Source organism: Triticum aestivum, chromosome 5D, assembly GCF_018294505.1.
Source record: "Triticum aestivum cultivar Chinese Spring chromosome 5D, IWGSC CS RefSeq v2.1, whole genome shotgun sequence".
Classification (NCBI taxonomy): domain Eukaryota; kingdom Viridiplantae; phylum Streptophyta; class Magnoliopsida; order Poales; family Poaceae; genus Triticum; species Triticum aestivum.
In genome coordinates, this window is record NC_057808.1 from 283,225,437 (window position 1) to 283,242,771 (window position 17,335).

Sequence of the window (17,335 nt, forward strand, 5' to 3'; positions counted from 1 at the left end):
TGGGTTGACACTGGGCCAATATTCATGTGTGTGCTGATGTGTCTTTGTTTTCTTGCAGCATATAAATACGAAATCGACAGGGATGCTCAGCTTGATTTTAGTGGAACTGCACAAAATGTTCACATGGTTTGTGTCCTCCATAATACTTCATCATGCACAATACATCGAATGGTTCTCTAATCATTCGTTGTCACCTTGAGCCACCGGACTATCAGATGACAAACTGATGACAAACCCTACCCGTTCCACAATCATAGGCATTACATATTTTGAATGGGAAAAGCTTGTCAAAGTTTAATCATTGATGTTAGCAAGAAGATATTAGTTTAATATATTGGAATTGGAAAACCTTGTCAATTTTTGCTCATTGATGTTAGCCAGAAGACATGCATTTGAGCAACCGGACTATATGTTTGAATGGAGCTGCCAGCGTCGGCCATTAAGAAGGGTAAGAAGAAAGACAAAAAGAGAGATGGCTGCTTTACTTGTGGTTTGGAGGAACACCGGGCAAACAAGTGCCCAAACAAGTACCAAGAAGCCAGGACAGGACTCCAAGTCTGTCAATGTCACTCTAAGCAACAATGATGGGGCATCTTGGTATGGTAATCTATTTACCGTACTTTCAGTTTGTTAGTCCACCGATTGGTGGGTTGACACTGGGGCCAATATTCATGTGTGCTGATGTGTCTTTGTTTTCTGGCAGCATATAAAACGAAATCCACAGGGATGCTCAGCTTGATTTTAGTGGAACTACACAAAATGTTCAGATGGTTCGTGTCCTCCATAATACTTCATCATGCACAATACATCGAATGGTTCTCTAATCATTCGTCGTCACCTTGAGCCACCAGACTATCAGATGACAAACTGATGACAAACCCTACCCGTTCAACAATCATAGGCATTACATATTTTGAATGGGAAAAGCTTGTCAAAGTTTAATCATTGATGTTAGCAAGAAGACATTAGTTTAATATATTGGAATTGGAAAACCTTGTCAATTTTTGCTCATTGATGTTAGCCAGAAGACATGCATTTGATATTTTTGAGTGGGACGCCCTTTGCTGTGAGCAACGTCGATCGTTTTGTCCTATTCCTGTCTTCAGTTCAGAAGTAAATATTTACTCTGCTGAGATGCATAGTCACATGAATGTTGACTTATGTAAGGTATTTTAAGAGTTTGTTCTGAATGTTTTCTATGTAATGCCAGGCCTTGCGAGTTTGATTGCAAAGTTGAGCTTGTAATGTTGTGGCATGTGGCATCACGAGTTGTTCACCGTGCCTCCTGAGAATAATGCTTCATATTGTTTTGCATGTTGATCTAATGCCCGTGATCTGCATGTTAAGAAGATCATCCTCTTCTGTTGTTTTTGTGCTTAAAAGTACATACTCTCAAATTACACGCGTAACCCGCCGGTTTTACTTACATACCTCGGGCCCTCGGTTTCATTACGCCTGTATTTTACGCGTTGTTTGCGATGACGAGTAAATTACACTTGTATCTTAATACAGGTGTGAAATAAACTAGAGCTCCCAAGAGCGGCCTTATCGTTTCATGCCGTCTCAGTCTCTCGAAGTTGCTCATAGGTGTCCGATGATCCTGGCTTCCTGAATGAGCAGCGAACGCTATAACAGACCATCCGTAGGGCCCGCAAGGCCCTCTCCATCGTCCTTCGAGTTGTTGCGCTCGCCGTGGCACCGAGCATTGTCAACATGGTCAACGAACATGAGGATTCAGGAGATGACTTTATTTTGACTGGATGACAGTAGGGACCCACTAGGGCCATAGCCGTACGTACGCAAGTGCCTTCTTATTATGTACAATTTTTTTTGCTTCCTCCTGGTTTCCTGACATCACGGTCCCACACCATTGTCAACCTATGTAGTCAATAAACGAGAGAATTGCACAAGGAGCGGCCGACAGCTGGGACCAAGCAGCTCGAGCAGTATTTGTGTTTTTGAGGTGTGAGCATGCAGAGTTTTTCTTGAGCGATGTTTTCGTTGTTGTTCAGAGGAGAGCAGGGTATTAACTGGGCGGGCTGTGGCCCGTCTAGCCCAGGCCAGATATCCATGGAGGGATGCATTAGGCTTAATAGGAAAATGGGCTTTAATAAATATTAAATGGGGTGTAATTATAAAAACTAGGCAGTAACTCTAAAAATGCACCAAACACGTAATTAGTTTATAAAAATATTATTTTTGGATTTTTAAAATTTTAATTTCATTAATTGTTGCGCGCGCAATGTTTCGTTGGATTTTTACGTAATACAAATTTATATTGAAATTGTATTTAATCCGACTAGAAATTTTGGTATAAAAATATTTTGGATCCCATCAAAATGTGGGAATTTTTTTTGAGTTCTATTTTGAACGGTTGGTTGAAATTATTAATCGTTGTCCTTGCTAGAAAATGGGTTGTAATTTTAACAAACTGTAAATGGGCTGTAGTAAATTCCATTAGAATTCAAAATGGGTTGTACATTCTTACAAATCGCAAATGGGCTATAAGTTCTCTACCACACACTTGTGGGCCTACTAAGTTGATGCGTCCCCTAAAAAAATAAGTTCACCCGTATGCAAGGCTTTGTCAACTTATAGTCAACACACAGTTCTAGTAGCAGTGGTCGTTGGATGTCCATCCAACGGATGTCGTGCTTCTTCTTCAATCTCGGATATTCTAGCTTCAGCCGCCCAAAAAATGATACCTCCCCCTGACATCTGGGGCACACCGTTTCGGAGGCTGACCTGTGGGCCTACTAAGTTGACGCATACCAAGGGCTTTGTCAACTTAGTCATTATAAACAATTCTAGCTGCAGTGACCGTACGATGTCCATCCAACGGCCGTCGTGCTTCTTCAACCTCTGGTCTTCTTGCTCCAGCCGCCCAAAGCAGCACCGGTCGTGCCACCTGCTCCTGCCTCCCATGGCCGGCTGTGCTGCCGCAGAGGCCTCACCGCCCCCTACTACTCCCACCGCTGGCCAGGCCATCCCTCTACTCACCCACACCCCCTGTTATTCTACGGCGACGGCAGCCTCACACCGCAGCCGAACTAGTGAACCCTCGTACTCCTCTCCGCGTGGGCATCCACTGCCGCGTCTTCCCCGGCTCCGCGTCGTCCCCTTCCTAGGCCTCGCCGTCGTCCACCGCCCTGGTGCTCTCGGCGCGGCGTGGTCAACGAACGACATCCATCGGACGTGGACTGTACGTGGAGAGGCTGACAGCTGGGTCCACGGCCGCACACAAGGAAATGCCTCCTCATTACGCGCAAAATAATGATTCCTCCACCTGACATCTGGGACCACCGGAATGGCCTCTGTATTTCGCGAAAGAACGTTTCCCCCGCTGACAGGTCAGACCCACCAGCTATATCTTTGCACGCAAGGAAGTGCCTCCTTATTACGCATAGAAAAATGAATACTCCCCCTTCTAGCTGGGACCCAACATAGTGGGAGGCTGACTTGTGGGCCTACTAAGTTCACGGGGACAGAGGGCTTTGTCAACTTAGTCAATATGAACGATTCTAGCTGCAGTGACCATACGATGTCTATCCAACGGCCCTAGTGCTTCTTCAACCTCTGGTCTTCTTGCTCCAGCCGCCCAAACCAGCACCGGTCGTGCTGCATGCTCCTGCCTCCCGTGGCCGTTTGTGATGCCGCGGAGGCCTCACTGCCCCCTACTACTCCCACCGTTGGCCTGGCCATCCCTCTACTCACCCACACCCCCTGTTATTCTGCGGCGACGGCAGCCTCACACCGCAGCCGAACCAGTGAACCCTCATACTCCTCTACGCGTGGGCAACCACTACCACGTCTTCCCCGGCTCCGCGTCGTCCCCTTCCTAGGCCTCGCCGTCGTCCACTGCCCTGGTGCTCTCGGCACGGCGTGGTCAATGAACGACATCCATCGGACGTGGACTGTACGTGGAGAGGCTGACAGCTGGGTCCATGGCCGCAGCAAGGAAGTGCCTCCCGATTACGCGGAAAATAATGATTCCTCCACCTGACAGCAGGGACCCACCGGACGGGCCACCATATTTTGTGAAAAAAAACTTTCCCCCTGACTGCTGGGACCCACCAGCTACATCTTTGCATGCAAGGAAGTGCGTCCATGTTATGGGAAAAAAGAAAAATGATTCGCCCCCTGACTGCTGGGACCCACCAGCTACATCTTCGCACGTAAGGAAGTGCCTGACAGTCGGGACCCACCTGGTCGAAGCGTACGTAGCGTTGTCATTCTGGTTGCGAACGTGTACGTACATACGATCAGTCTGTCTACAGGCTGCAGCGATGAACCGTGGCCGTGTAAGGAAGGGCACGTGTGGTAGTAGAGGCGCGCATGTGTTGTAGTAGAGGCGCGCACGTAGCATGTACACGTACGTACAGCGGCCAAGGTGCAAGAAAGTAAATACGACCACGTACGTACATACGGGCGGGGTCTCGAACGCCTACTCGCGCAGACGTACGGCTAGGGCTCGTGTACATGGCTGGGTCGGAATGGAGAAACTGCATCATCGTCGTGTTCATGGGGAGGCAACAGAATGCGTCATGTTCATCGGGAGGCAACGGAACACGTGCTGTTCATCGGGAGCCAACCGGCTTGGACGGAACAGCCGATGGAAACAAGGCATGGCGTACCACAGAACGGAGGAAACGGCTTTGTGTTCGACCGGCCACGGTCAAAACGGGATCCTGTTCATTGGGAGGGGTCTGGCGTACCACAAAACGGAGGAAACGGACCTCCTACGGTGGAAACGGGGTCCTTTTGATCGGGAGGGGTGTGGCGTACCGCAAAACAGAGGAAATGCACTTGTGTTGGAGCGCTACGGTCGAAAAGGCGGTCCTGTTTATCGGGAGGGGTGTGGCGTACCGCAAAACGGGACTCCACGGGATACTGTTCATCTCCACCGTTGATTGCCTCCATGGGTTACTGTTCATCCACCGTCGACCTCCTCCAGCCTCCACGTGCAAATGTTCATCCATGGGCTCCTGTTCATCCAGGCTCCACCGCGCGCTCCTCCACCAGCTACTGTTCAACTAGCCCTCTCCACGGGGTCCTGTTCAACCACCCCTCCACGGGCTACTGTTCATCCAGCCCTCCACCAGCTGTTGTTCAACCAGCCCTCCACGGGGTCGTCCTGTTCATCCAGCCCTCCATCGGGTCCTGTTCATCCACCGGCTCGATCGATCAGGGTCCTGTTCATCCAGCGGCAACGGCCTCTACTACCACGGGGTCCAGTTCATCCAACCCCCCACCGGGAACTGTTCATCCAAACCCCCCAACAACGCTCACTGTTCATCCAGAGGCAGCATCGATCGACTTCAGTTGGCAGCAGTAGCGAAGGAATCACTTGGGTTCAGTTGACAGCAAGGGATCGATTGCTCGGGTTCAGTAACGCGTAGCCTGTAGTGCAATCGCTTGGGTTCAGTTAGAGCCCAACGCCTCGCTCGGGTTTAGTTAGAGCGCAACACCTCGCACACATGCGCGTACGTACGAGAGAAACACGCATCGCTCGGCCCCGACCACCCACCATAACCGGGAACTCCCCGATATTTTCCTCGCCCTTGCTTCTACCACGGTTTTTTCCGTCATGGACGGCCCAAAGAATGTCATGCAGCTGCATCTCCGGCCCGCCCAGGACAAAAAGCCCATTTTCTTTCATGAGTTTTTTGTCATAGAAGTAGGACCCCACCACATGTATGATGATACCGGGTTTTGTCACAATTATCGTCACAGAAGTGTCATAAGTATGACAGAAAAAATTCGTTCGGCCCAAAATGTCACGGATGTGTCTTTTTTTGTAGTGTCTGTATAAAACTATATGCTTTGATCAACTCATCAAAGCGTATATTCGAACTCCAAGATGCTCGCACCAGTCCATAGATGGATCGTTGGAGCTTGCACACTTTGTTAGCACCTTTAGGATTGACAAAGCCTTCTTGTTGTATCATATACAATTCTTCTTTAAGAAATCCATTAAGGAATGCAGTTTTGACATCCATATGCTAGATTTCATAAAATGTGGCAATTGCTAACATGATTTGGACAAACTTAAGCATCTCTACGAGTGAGAAAATATCATCGTAGTCAACACCTTGAACTTGTTGAAAACTTTTTTTGCGACAATTCGAGCTTTGTAGATAGTAACACTACTATCAACGTCCGTCTTCCTCTTGAAGATCCATTTATTCTCAATGGCTTGCCGATCATCGGGCATGTCAACCAAAGTCCATACTTTGTTCTCATACATGGATCCCATCTCAGATTTCATGGCCTCAAGCCATTTTGCGGAATCTAGGCTCATCATCGCTTCCTCATAGTTCGTAGTTTCGTCACGGTCAAGTAATATGACTTCCAGAATAGGATTACCGTACCACCCTGGTGCGGACCTTACTGTGGTTGACCAACGAGGTCCGGTCATAACTTGATCTGAAGTTTCATGATCATCATTAGCTTCCTCACTAATTGGTGTAGGAATCACTGGAACTGATTTCTGTGATGAATTACTTTCCAATTCGGGAGCAGGTACAATTACCTCATCTAGTCCTACTTTTCCTCCCACTCACTTCTTTCAAGAGAAACTCCTTCGCTAGAAAGGATCCATTCTTAGCAACAAAGATCTTGCCTTCGGATTTGTGATAGAAGGTGTACCCAACAGTTTCTTTTGGGTACCCTATGAAGACGCACTTCTCCGATTTGGGTTTGAGCTTATCAGGTTGAAGTTTTTCACATAAGCATCGCAGTCCCAAACTTTAAGAAACGACAGCTTAGGTTTCTTGCCAAACCATAGTTTATACGGTGTCATCTCAACGGATTTAGATGGTGCCCTGTTTAATATGAATGCAACTGTCTCTAATGCATAACCCCAAAATGATAGTGGTAAATCGGTAACAGACATCATAGATCGCACTATATCTAATAAAGTTGGATCATGACATTCGGACACACCATTACGCTGTGGTGGACCAGGTGGCGTGAGTTGTGAAACTATTCCACATTGTCTTAAATGAAGACCAAACTCGTAACTCAAATATTCGTCTCCGCGATCAGATCATAGAAACTTTATTTTCTTGCTATGATGATTTTCCACTTCACTCTAAAATTCTTTGAACTTTTCAAATGTTTCAGACTTATGTTTCATCAAGTAGATATACCCATATCTGCTCAAATCATCTGTGAAGGTCAGAAAATAACGATACCCGCCGTGAGCCTTAAGACTCATCAGACCGCATACATCAGTATGTATTATTTCCAATAAGTCAGTTGCTCGCTCCATTGTTCCGGAGAACGGAGTCTTAGTCATCTTGCCCATGAGGCATGGTTCACAAGCATCAAGTGATTCCAAAAGTCCATCAACATGGAGTTTCTTCATGCTCTTTACACCAATATGACCTAAATGGCAGTGCCACAAATAAGTTGCACTATCATCATTAACTTTGCATCTTTTGGTTTCAATATTATGAATATGTGTATCACTACGATCGAGATTCAATAAACCATTTATATTGAGTGTATGACCATAGAAGGTTTTATTCATGTAAATAGAACAACAATTATTCTTTGACTTAAATGAATAAACGTATTGCAATAAACATGATCCAATCATATTCATGCTGAACGCAAACACCAAATAACATTTATTTTAGGTTCAACACTAATCCCGAAGGTAAAGGGAGTGTGCTATGGTGATCTCATCAACCTTGGAATCACTTCCAACTCACATCATCACCTCGCCCTTAACTAGTCTCTGTTTATTTTGCAACTCCTGTTTCGAGTTACTACTCTTAGCAACTGAACCAGTATCAAATACCGAGGGGTTGCTATAAACACTAGTAAAGTACACATCAATAACATGTATATCAAATATACCTTTGTTTACTTTGCCATCCTTCTTATCCGCCAAGTATCTAGGGCAGTTCCACTTCCAGTGACCATTTCCTTTGCAGTAGAAGCACTCAGTTTCAGGTTTGGGTCTAGCTTTGGGCTTCTTCATGGGAGTAGCAACTTGCTTGCCATTATTCTTGAAGTTCCCTTTCTTTCCCTTGCCCTTTTTACTTGAAACTAGTGGTCTTGTCAACCATCAACACTTGATGCTTTTCTTGATTTCTACCTTCGCCGATTTCAGCATCGCGAAGAGCTCGGGAATCATTTTCGTCATCTCTTACATATTATAGTTCATCACGAAGTTCTAGTAACTTGGTGATAGTGACTAGAGAATTCTGTCAATCACTATCTTATTTGGAAGATTAACTCTCACTTGATTCAAGCGATTGTAGTACTCAGACATTCTGAGCACATGCTCACTGGTTGAGCTATTCTCCTCCATCTTGTAGGCAAAATACTTGTCAGAGGTCTCATACCTCTCGACTCGGGCATGAGTCTGAAATACAAATTTCAGCTCTTGGAACATCTTATATGCTCTGTGGCGTTCAAAACGTTTTTGAAGTCCCGGTTCTAAGCCGTAAAGCATGGTGCACTAAACCATCAAGTAGTCATCATACCGAGCTTTGCCAAACATTCATAACGTCTGCATCTGCTCCTGCAATAGGTCCGTCACCTAGCGGTGCATCAAGGACATAATTCTTCTGTGTAGCAATGAGGATAATCCTCAGATCACAAACCTAGTCCGCATCATTGCTACTATCATCTTTCAACTTATTTTTCTCTAGGAACATATCAAAATAAAGCAGAGGAGCTATACGCGAGCTATTGATCTACAACATAGATATGAAAAAACTATCAGGACTAAGTTCATGATAAATTAAATTTCAATTAATCATATTACTTAAGAACTCCCACTTAGATAGACATCCCTCTAGTCATCTAAATGATCACGTGATCCATATCAACTAAACCATGTCTGATCATCACGTGAGATGGAGTAGTTTTCAATGGTGAACATCACTTTGTTGATCATATCTACTATATGATTCACGCTCGACCTTTCGGTCTCAGTGTTCCGAGGCCATATATATCTGCATATGCTAGGCTCGTCAAGTTTAACCCGAGTATTCTGCGTGTGCAAAACTGGCTTGCACCCGTTGTATGTGAACGTAGAGCTTATCACACCCGATCATCACGTGGTGTATCGGCACGACGAACTGTCATAACGGTGCATACTCAGGGAGAACACTTGTACCTTGAAATTTTAGTAAGGGATCATATCATAATGCTACCGTCGTACTAAGCAAAATAAGATGCATAAAAGATAAACATCACATGCAATCAAAATATGTGACATGATATGGCCATCATCATCTTGTGCCTTTGATCTCCATCTCCAAAGTACCGTCATGATCTCCATAGTCACCGGCATGACACCATGATCTCCATCATCTTGATCTTTATCAACGTGTTGTCACATGGTCGTCTCGCCAACTATTGCTTTTGCAACTATTGCTATCGCATAGCGATAAAGTAAAGCAATTATATGGCGCTTGCATCTTATGCAATAAAGAGACAACCATAAGGCTCCTACCAGTTGCCGATAACTTTAACAAAACATGATCATCTCATACAACAATTTATACTCATCACGTCTTGACCATATCACATCACAACATGCCCTGCAAAAACAAGTTAGACGTCCTCTACTTTGTTGTTGCAAGTTTTACGTGGCTGCTACGGGCTTCTAGCAAGAACCGTTCTTACCTACGCATCAAAACCACAACGATTTTTCGTCAAGTGTTCTGTTTTAACTTTCAACAAGGACCGGACGAAGTCAAACTTGATTCAACTAAAGCTGGAGAAACGGACACCCACTAGCCACCTGTGTGCGAAGCACGGAGGTAGAACCAGTCTCATGAACATGGTCATGTAATGTCGGTCTAGGCCGCTTCATCCAACAATACTGCCGAATCAAAGTATGACATGCTAGTAAGCAGTATGACTATCATCACCCACAACTCTTTGCGTTCTACTCGTGCATATAACATCTACGCATAGCCCTGGCTCGGATGCCACTGTTGGGGAATGTAGTATTTCAAAAAAATTCCTACGATCACGCAAGATCTATCTAGGAGAAGCATAGCAACAAGCGGGGAGAGTGTGTCCACGTACCCTCGTAGACCGAAAGCGGAAGCATTTAGTAACGCGGTTGATGTAGTCAAACGTCTTCGCGATCGAACTGATCCAAGTACCGAACGCATGGCACCTCCGCGATCTGCACATGTTCATCTCGGTGAGATCCCTCAAACTCTTGATCCAGTTGAGGCTGAGGGAGAGTTTCGTCAGCACGATGGCGTGGTGATAGTGATGATGAAGTTACCGGCGCAGAGCTCCGCCTAATCATTACGACGATATGATCGAGGTGTGTTTCTGTGGAGGGGGGCACTGCACACGGCTAAAATATCAACTTGTGTGTTCTAGGGTGCCCCCTCCCCACGTATATAAAGGAGGGAGGGAGGAGGTCGGCCGGCCCTAGGGGACGCGCCCAAGGAGGGGAGTCCTACTAGGACTCCAAGTCCTAGTAGGATTCCACCAAGAGGGAGAGAGGGGGTAGGAAAGGGGGGCCCCGCCCCCTTCCCTTGTCTAGTTCGGACTCCAAGGGGGCAGCCTGCCCTGGCTGCCCTCCTCTCTCTCCAATAGGGCCCATGATGGCCCATTACTTCCCCGGTGGGTTGTAACCCCTCTCGCACTCCGGTTTTACCTGAAACTATCTGGAACACTTCCGGTGTCTGAATAACATGGTCCAATATATCAATCTTTATGTCTCGACCATTTCGAGACTCCTCGTCATGTCCGTGATCTCATCCGGGACTCCAAACAATCTTCGGTCATCAAATCACATAAACTCATAATACAAATCGTCATCGAACTTTAAGCGTGCGGACCCTACGGGTTCGAGAACTATGTAGACATGACTGAGACACATCTCCGGTCAATAACCCATAGCGAAACCTGGATGCTCATATTGGCTCCTATATATTCTACGAAGATCTTTATCAGTCAAACCGCATAACAACATACGTTGTTCCCTTTGTCATCGGTATGTTACTTGCCCGAGATTCGATCGTCGGTATCATCATATCTAGTTCAATATCGTTACCAGCAAGTCTCTTTACTCGTTCCGTAATGCATCATCCTGCAACTAACTCATTAGTCACATTGCTTGCAAGGCTTATAGTGATGAGCATTACCGAGAGGGCCCAGAGATACCTCTCCGAAACACGGAGTGACAAATCCTAATCTCGATCTATGCCAACTCAACAAGCACCATCGGAGACACCTGTAGAGCATCTTTATAATCACCCATTTACGTTGTGATGTTTGATAGCACTCCTCCGGTATTCGGGAGTTGCATAATCTCATAGTCAGAGGAACATGTATAAGTCATGATGAAAGCAATAGCAATAAAACTAAACGATCATTAATGCTAAGCTAACGGATGGGTCTTGTCCATCACATCATTCTCTAATGATGTGATCCCGTTCATCAAATGACAACACATGTCTATGGTCAGGAAACTTAACCATCTTTGATTAACGAGCTAGTCTAGTAGAAGCATACTAGGGACACTTTGTTTTGTCTATGTATTCACACATGTATTAAGTTTCCGGTTAATACAATTCTAACATGAATAATAAACATTTATCATTATATAAGGAAATATAAATAACAACTTTATTATTGCCTCTAGGGCATATTTCCTTCAACCGCCAGGTCCAGTATCTTGGCCGGGGCCACGGACAGTTTGATCCTCGACACCATCGTGATGACTGCCATCGAGTGTTTACACCTCCTCCGAGAGGTGGGTTGTACGGGCCCCGGCTGTATGATGAAAGGCGCCCATATGGCGATGAGCGGAGGATTCCAGTCGACCCAAGAGAGCCTGGATTCGATGCGAGGTCAGTCCTTGTACAAGGCTTGGTTGACAGAGGCAGAGCAAACAGAGAAGGTCAAGACAGAGATCGTCCGATTGGTAGCAGAGCATTCATTTCTGGGCCCGAGTGTTTCAGCAGAGCCATTCGAGCCACTGAGATCCCGCCTAACTTCAGATTGGCTGTTGTTGTCAGCAAGTTCACCGGTGAGTCAAAGCCAGACACTTGGTTAGAAGATTACTGAGTGGCAGTTCAGATTGGTGGAGGCAACGATGATGTTGCCATGAAGCACCTCCCCTTGATGCTTGAGGGTTCGGCCAGAGCTTGGTTGAATCAGTTGGCCCCTGGAAGTATTTTCTGTTGGGAAGATTTAGCATGAGTGTTTATCAAGACATACGAGGGCACCTGCAAGTGACCCGCTGGGCTGACTGAATTGCAACACTGCGTTCAGAAGCTGAATGGAACTTTGAGAGATTTCATCCAGAGATGGACCACTCTTCACCATGTGGTGGAAAATGTGTCAGAGCATTAGGCAGTTTGTGCCTTGAAGGAGGGCGTCCGATACAAAGAGCTCATCCTGAAGTTCGGTTGTTCCAAAAATATGTCTCTGAGCCGAATGATGGAAATAGCCACTCGGTATGCTAACGGCGAAGAGGAAGACCGACTCCGCAATGGCAAGGGGGAAACCAGTCGACCAGGACACCGGAGGTGGAAATTCCAGTCAAAAACAAAAGCGCAAAGCTGAGCCTATAGGTCCTGCTGAAGCTGCAGTCCTGAATGCACAAGGAAAATTTAAAGGAAAACATAAAAGGCAGTTGGTGCCCAAGAAGGTGAAAGATCAGTCAGGCCAGGATGTCCTGGATTTGTCGTGTTATATTCACATGAAGAAAGATGAAGAGGGTAACTTGATTCAGCCCAAGCATACCACTCGATAGTCTAGACTCCTAATTCAGCAGTTCTAAGAGGGCCAGCCCAGTGAGAAAGAATATGATAAGGATGAGGAGAAAGAAGAAGACGATGGTTACCCTAAGGTCAATGCTACCTTGGTGATTTTTGCTGATGTTGAGAGCAAAAGTCGACTGAAAGTCATTAACAGAGAAGTGAATATGGTTGCTCCGGCAACTACGACGTACTTGAAGTGGCTGAAGACTCCCATTATATTCGACTAGTCAGATCACATAGCACACGTTGCTACTCCTGGACGGCAAGCGTTGGTGGTCGACCCAGTCGTTAGGGGCACCCGACTGAATAAAGTCCTTATGGATGGTGGAAGTGGTCTGAACATTCTGTATGCTGAGATCCTCCAAGGGATGGGCATTCCGATGTCCAAACTCAGTGAGAGCAATATGCAGTTCCACGGTGTCATCCCAGGGAAGAAAGCAAAGTCACTCGGGCAGATTGCTCTTGATATGGTTTTCGGTGATTCCAAGAATTTCCGCAAGGAGAAGTTGACGTTTGAGGTGGTGGATTTCCACAGTGCCTATCATGCTATTCTGGGCAGGCCCGCGTATGCTCGTTTCATGGCCCGACCATGTTACAAGTATCTCAAGTTGAAGATGCCCGGACCAAGAGGTGTGATCATAGTCACAGGAAATAGGCAGAGAGCAGAAGAGTGCCTTCAAAAAGGCTCGAAAATTGCCGATGAGCAAATGGCAGCAGTAGAGATGGAGGAATACAAGAAAAATGCATATTCGAGTGATTTGTTGCAAGCTAAGAAGCCTGCCTCGGAGTCCGCATTTCAGTCGGCTGGTGAGACAAAGCCTGTCCATATTCACCCGGAAGACCCCACTGCTGCTCCGACCCACATCTCAACGACACTCGACAGCAAATAGGAAGTCGCGCTCATCCAGTTCCTCCGTGAGAACTGGGACATCTTTGCATGAAAACCATCAGACATGCCAGGTGTACCCAGGGGGCTGGCTGAGCACCGTTTGCGTGTCGACCCAAAAGCAAAACTTGTGAAAGAGCATCTCCGTCGGTCCGCCGTGGAAAAAAGAAAGGCGACTGGCAAGGAAGTGGCTCGGCTCCTGGCAGCTGAGTTCATCCGCGAGATATACCACTCCGAGTGGCTCGCCAACATCGTCATGGTCCCTAAGAAAGATGATTCACTTCATATGTGTATAGATTTTAGGCATATCTATTGGGCCTGCCCGAAATATCATTTCCCTCTCCCCCGCATTGATCAGATTGTCGACTCAACTGCGGGGTGTGAGCATTTGTCTTTTCTGGATGCATAATCCGGGTATCATCAGATCCGTCTGTATGGACCCGATGAAATAAAAATAGCCTTCATCACCCTATTCGGGTGTTTTTGCTATGTCACCATGCCTTCTGGTCTTAAGAATGCTGGTGCCACGTTCATGCGCATGATTCAGAAGTGTCTGCTCACTCAGATCAGTCAGAACATGGAAGCATACATGGATGATATCATGGTCAAGTCACGCAAAGGTTCCGACCTGCTGATTGACCTCGCTGAAACCTTTGCCAACATAAGAAGATATGACATCAAGCTCAATCCGTCGAAATGCACATTTGGAGTCCCAGGAGGGAAGTTACTCGGTTTTCTCGTTTCCGAACAAGGGATCGACGCAAACGCAGAAAAGATTGGAGAAATTATCTGAATGAGATGCCCTGTGCGTGTGCATGATGTTTAGAAGCTCACAGGTTGTTTGGCTGCATTGAGTCGATTCATTTCTCGTCTCAGTGAAAAGGCATTGCCTCTTTACCAACTGATTAAAAAGTCTGACACATTCAGTGGACTCCTGAAGCTGAAGCAGCGTGTGTAGAGCTCAAAGCCCTGCTTTCCACCCAGCCAGTGCTTGCCGCCCCAGTCAGCAAAGAGCCTCTATTGTTATATATTGCAGCCACTGGACATGTTGTCAGCAGAGTGCTCACAGTCGAGCAAGAGGAAAAAGGCAAGGCCTATAAAGTTCAACGCCCAGTGTATTACATTTCTGAAGTCTTGACTTCGTCCAAGCAAAGGTATCCACATTTCTAGAAGCTTGTCTACGGAATTTATTTGATCACGAAGAAAGTTGCACATTACTTCGCAGACCACTTCGTTTCAGTCGTCAGTGATGCTCCATTGTCAGAAATTCTGAACAATCGAGATGCAACCAGTCGAGTGGCTAAGTGGGCAATAGAACTTCTCCCTATGGACATCAAGTTTGAAGCAAAAAAGGAAATTAAGTCTCAGGCAATTGCAGATTTCTTAGCCGAGTGGATTGAGCAACAACAGCCGACTCAAGTTCACTCGGAACATTGGACCATGTTCTTTGATGCATCTAAGATGTTGAATGGTTCTTGTGCTGGAGTGGTCCTGGTGTCCCCAAGAGGCGACAAACTCAATTATGTTCTCCAAATTCACTTTGATTCCTCCAACAATGAACCTGAGTACGAAGCACTTTTGTATGGGTTATGTATGGCCATCTCACTCGGCGTCCGTCGCCTAATGGTTTACAGCGACTCAGATTTGGTGGTCAATCAGGTGATGAAGGAGTGGGATATCAGGAGCCCTGCCATGACTAGATACTACAATGCAGTAAGGAAATTGGAAAAGAAGTTTGAAGGATTAGAGCTCCACCACATACCCCGACTCAAGAATCAAGCAGCTGATGATCTGGCGAAAATAGGTTCCACTCGGAAGCCTATTCCCAGTAATGTGTTCTTGGAGCATCTCCACACCGCGTCAGTGCAAGAAGACTCCTTTACAGAGGAGCCCCCACAACCAATAAGTGCTACCAATCCGACTGAGGTCGAAGTGCCAGCAGTAGTCGACTTAATCATGGAGATTTTGGTAATTACCCCCGACTGGACGGTGCTGTATATTGCATACTTGCTCAGGCAAGAGCCTCCAGAAGATGAAGTTGAAGCACGTCAGATCATCCGCAGGTCAAAAGCCTTCACGGTTATAGGTGGACAACTTTTCAGAGAAAGTGTTACTGGCGTAGCTCAGTGATGTATCTCTCCAGAAGAAGGTCGACTCATCTTGAACGAGATTCACTCGGGGACCAGTGGTTACCATGCGTCCTCCCGGACCATCATGGCCAAAGCATACCGAGCAGGATTCTACTGGCCACGGGCCAATGAAATGGTAAAAGAGATCGTCAAGAAGTGCGAAGGTTGCCAATTTTACTCGAACATGTCTCACAAGCCCGCATCAGCCTTGAAGACTATTCCACTCGTCTGTCCATTTGCTGTGTGGGGACTGGACATGATTGGGCCGCTAAGGACCGGTAGAAGTGGATTCACTCATTTGCTCGTGGCAGTCGACAAGTTCACTAAGTGGATTGAAGCCAAGGCTATCAAGAATCCTGACTCAAGCATAGCCATCAGTTTTATCAGAGAGTTGGTGTTCCGATACAGAGTTCCGCATAGCATCATCACGGACAACAGTTCAAACTTTGATTCTGATGAGTTCAGAGCATTCTGCGCTTCCCAAGGCACTCAGGTCGACTACCCATCCATTGCCCACCCGTAGTCGAATGGACAAGCGGAAAGAGCAAATGGTTTGATCCTCCAAGGGCTGAAACCCCGATGGATGTGCGACCTCAAGCATGTAGCTAGGGCTTGGGTGACTGAGTTGCCGTCTGTTCTGTGGGGATTGAGGACGACTCCCAACCGGTCGACTGATTGAACCCCTTTCTTCATGGTTTACGGGGCTGAAGCCGTGCTTCCAAGTGATCTGCTGCACAATGCTCCCTGAGTGGAACTCTCCTAAGAAGCCGAGGCAGAGCAAGCACGTCAGGACGTTGTTGATCTGTGAAGGAAGAGCGAGAGATGGCTTTGATCCATTCGACCATCTATCAGCAAGACCTTCGTCGATTCCACGCCTGAAACATCAAAGGTCGAGCATTTCAAGAAGGATACCTCATGCTCCGAGTGGATTAGCAACGGCCTCATAAGCTCGCCCCTGCCTGGGAAGGCCCCTTCTTCGTCACCAAGGTGCTCCACACAGGGCATATCACGTCTACAACGTGGACAAGAAGAAATACGGGCCGTGCTCTTGGAACATGGATCTGCTCCGCCGCTTTTATACCTAAACACTCGGATCGACGAGATGTAATAAGAATACTTTCAGATTGTTTATCAAAGACATGATTCTTGCAGTACCATAATGATTGTTCTCGCATAAACATGTGTTCAAATCCCCCAGTGGGTGCCTTAGCCGCGAACTTGTTTCGCCTAAGTTTCAGAAACACTCCGAGTGAAGAGCAACCCTCTTACTCAGGGGCTTAGCTGCGATCCCGTACTAGCCTAAGTTACAAAACATACTCCGAGTGAAGAGCAACCCTCTCACTCGGGGGCTTAGCTGCGATCCCGTACTCGCCTAAGTTACAAAACATACTCTGAGTGAAGAGAAACCCTCTCACTCGGGGGCTTAGCTGCGATCTCGTACTCTCCTAAGTTTCAAAACATACTCCGAGTGAAGAGCAACCCTCTCACTCGAGGGCTTAGCTGCGATCCCGTACTCGCCTAAGTTACAAAACATACTCCGAGTGAAGAGCAACCCTCTCACT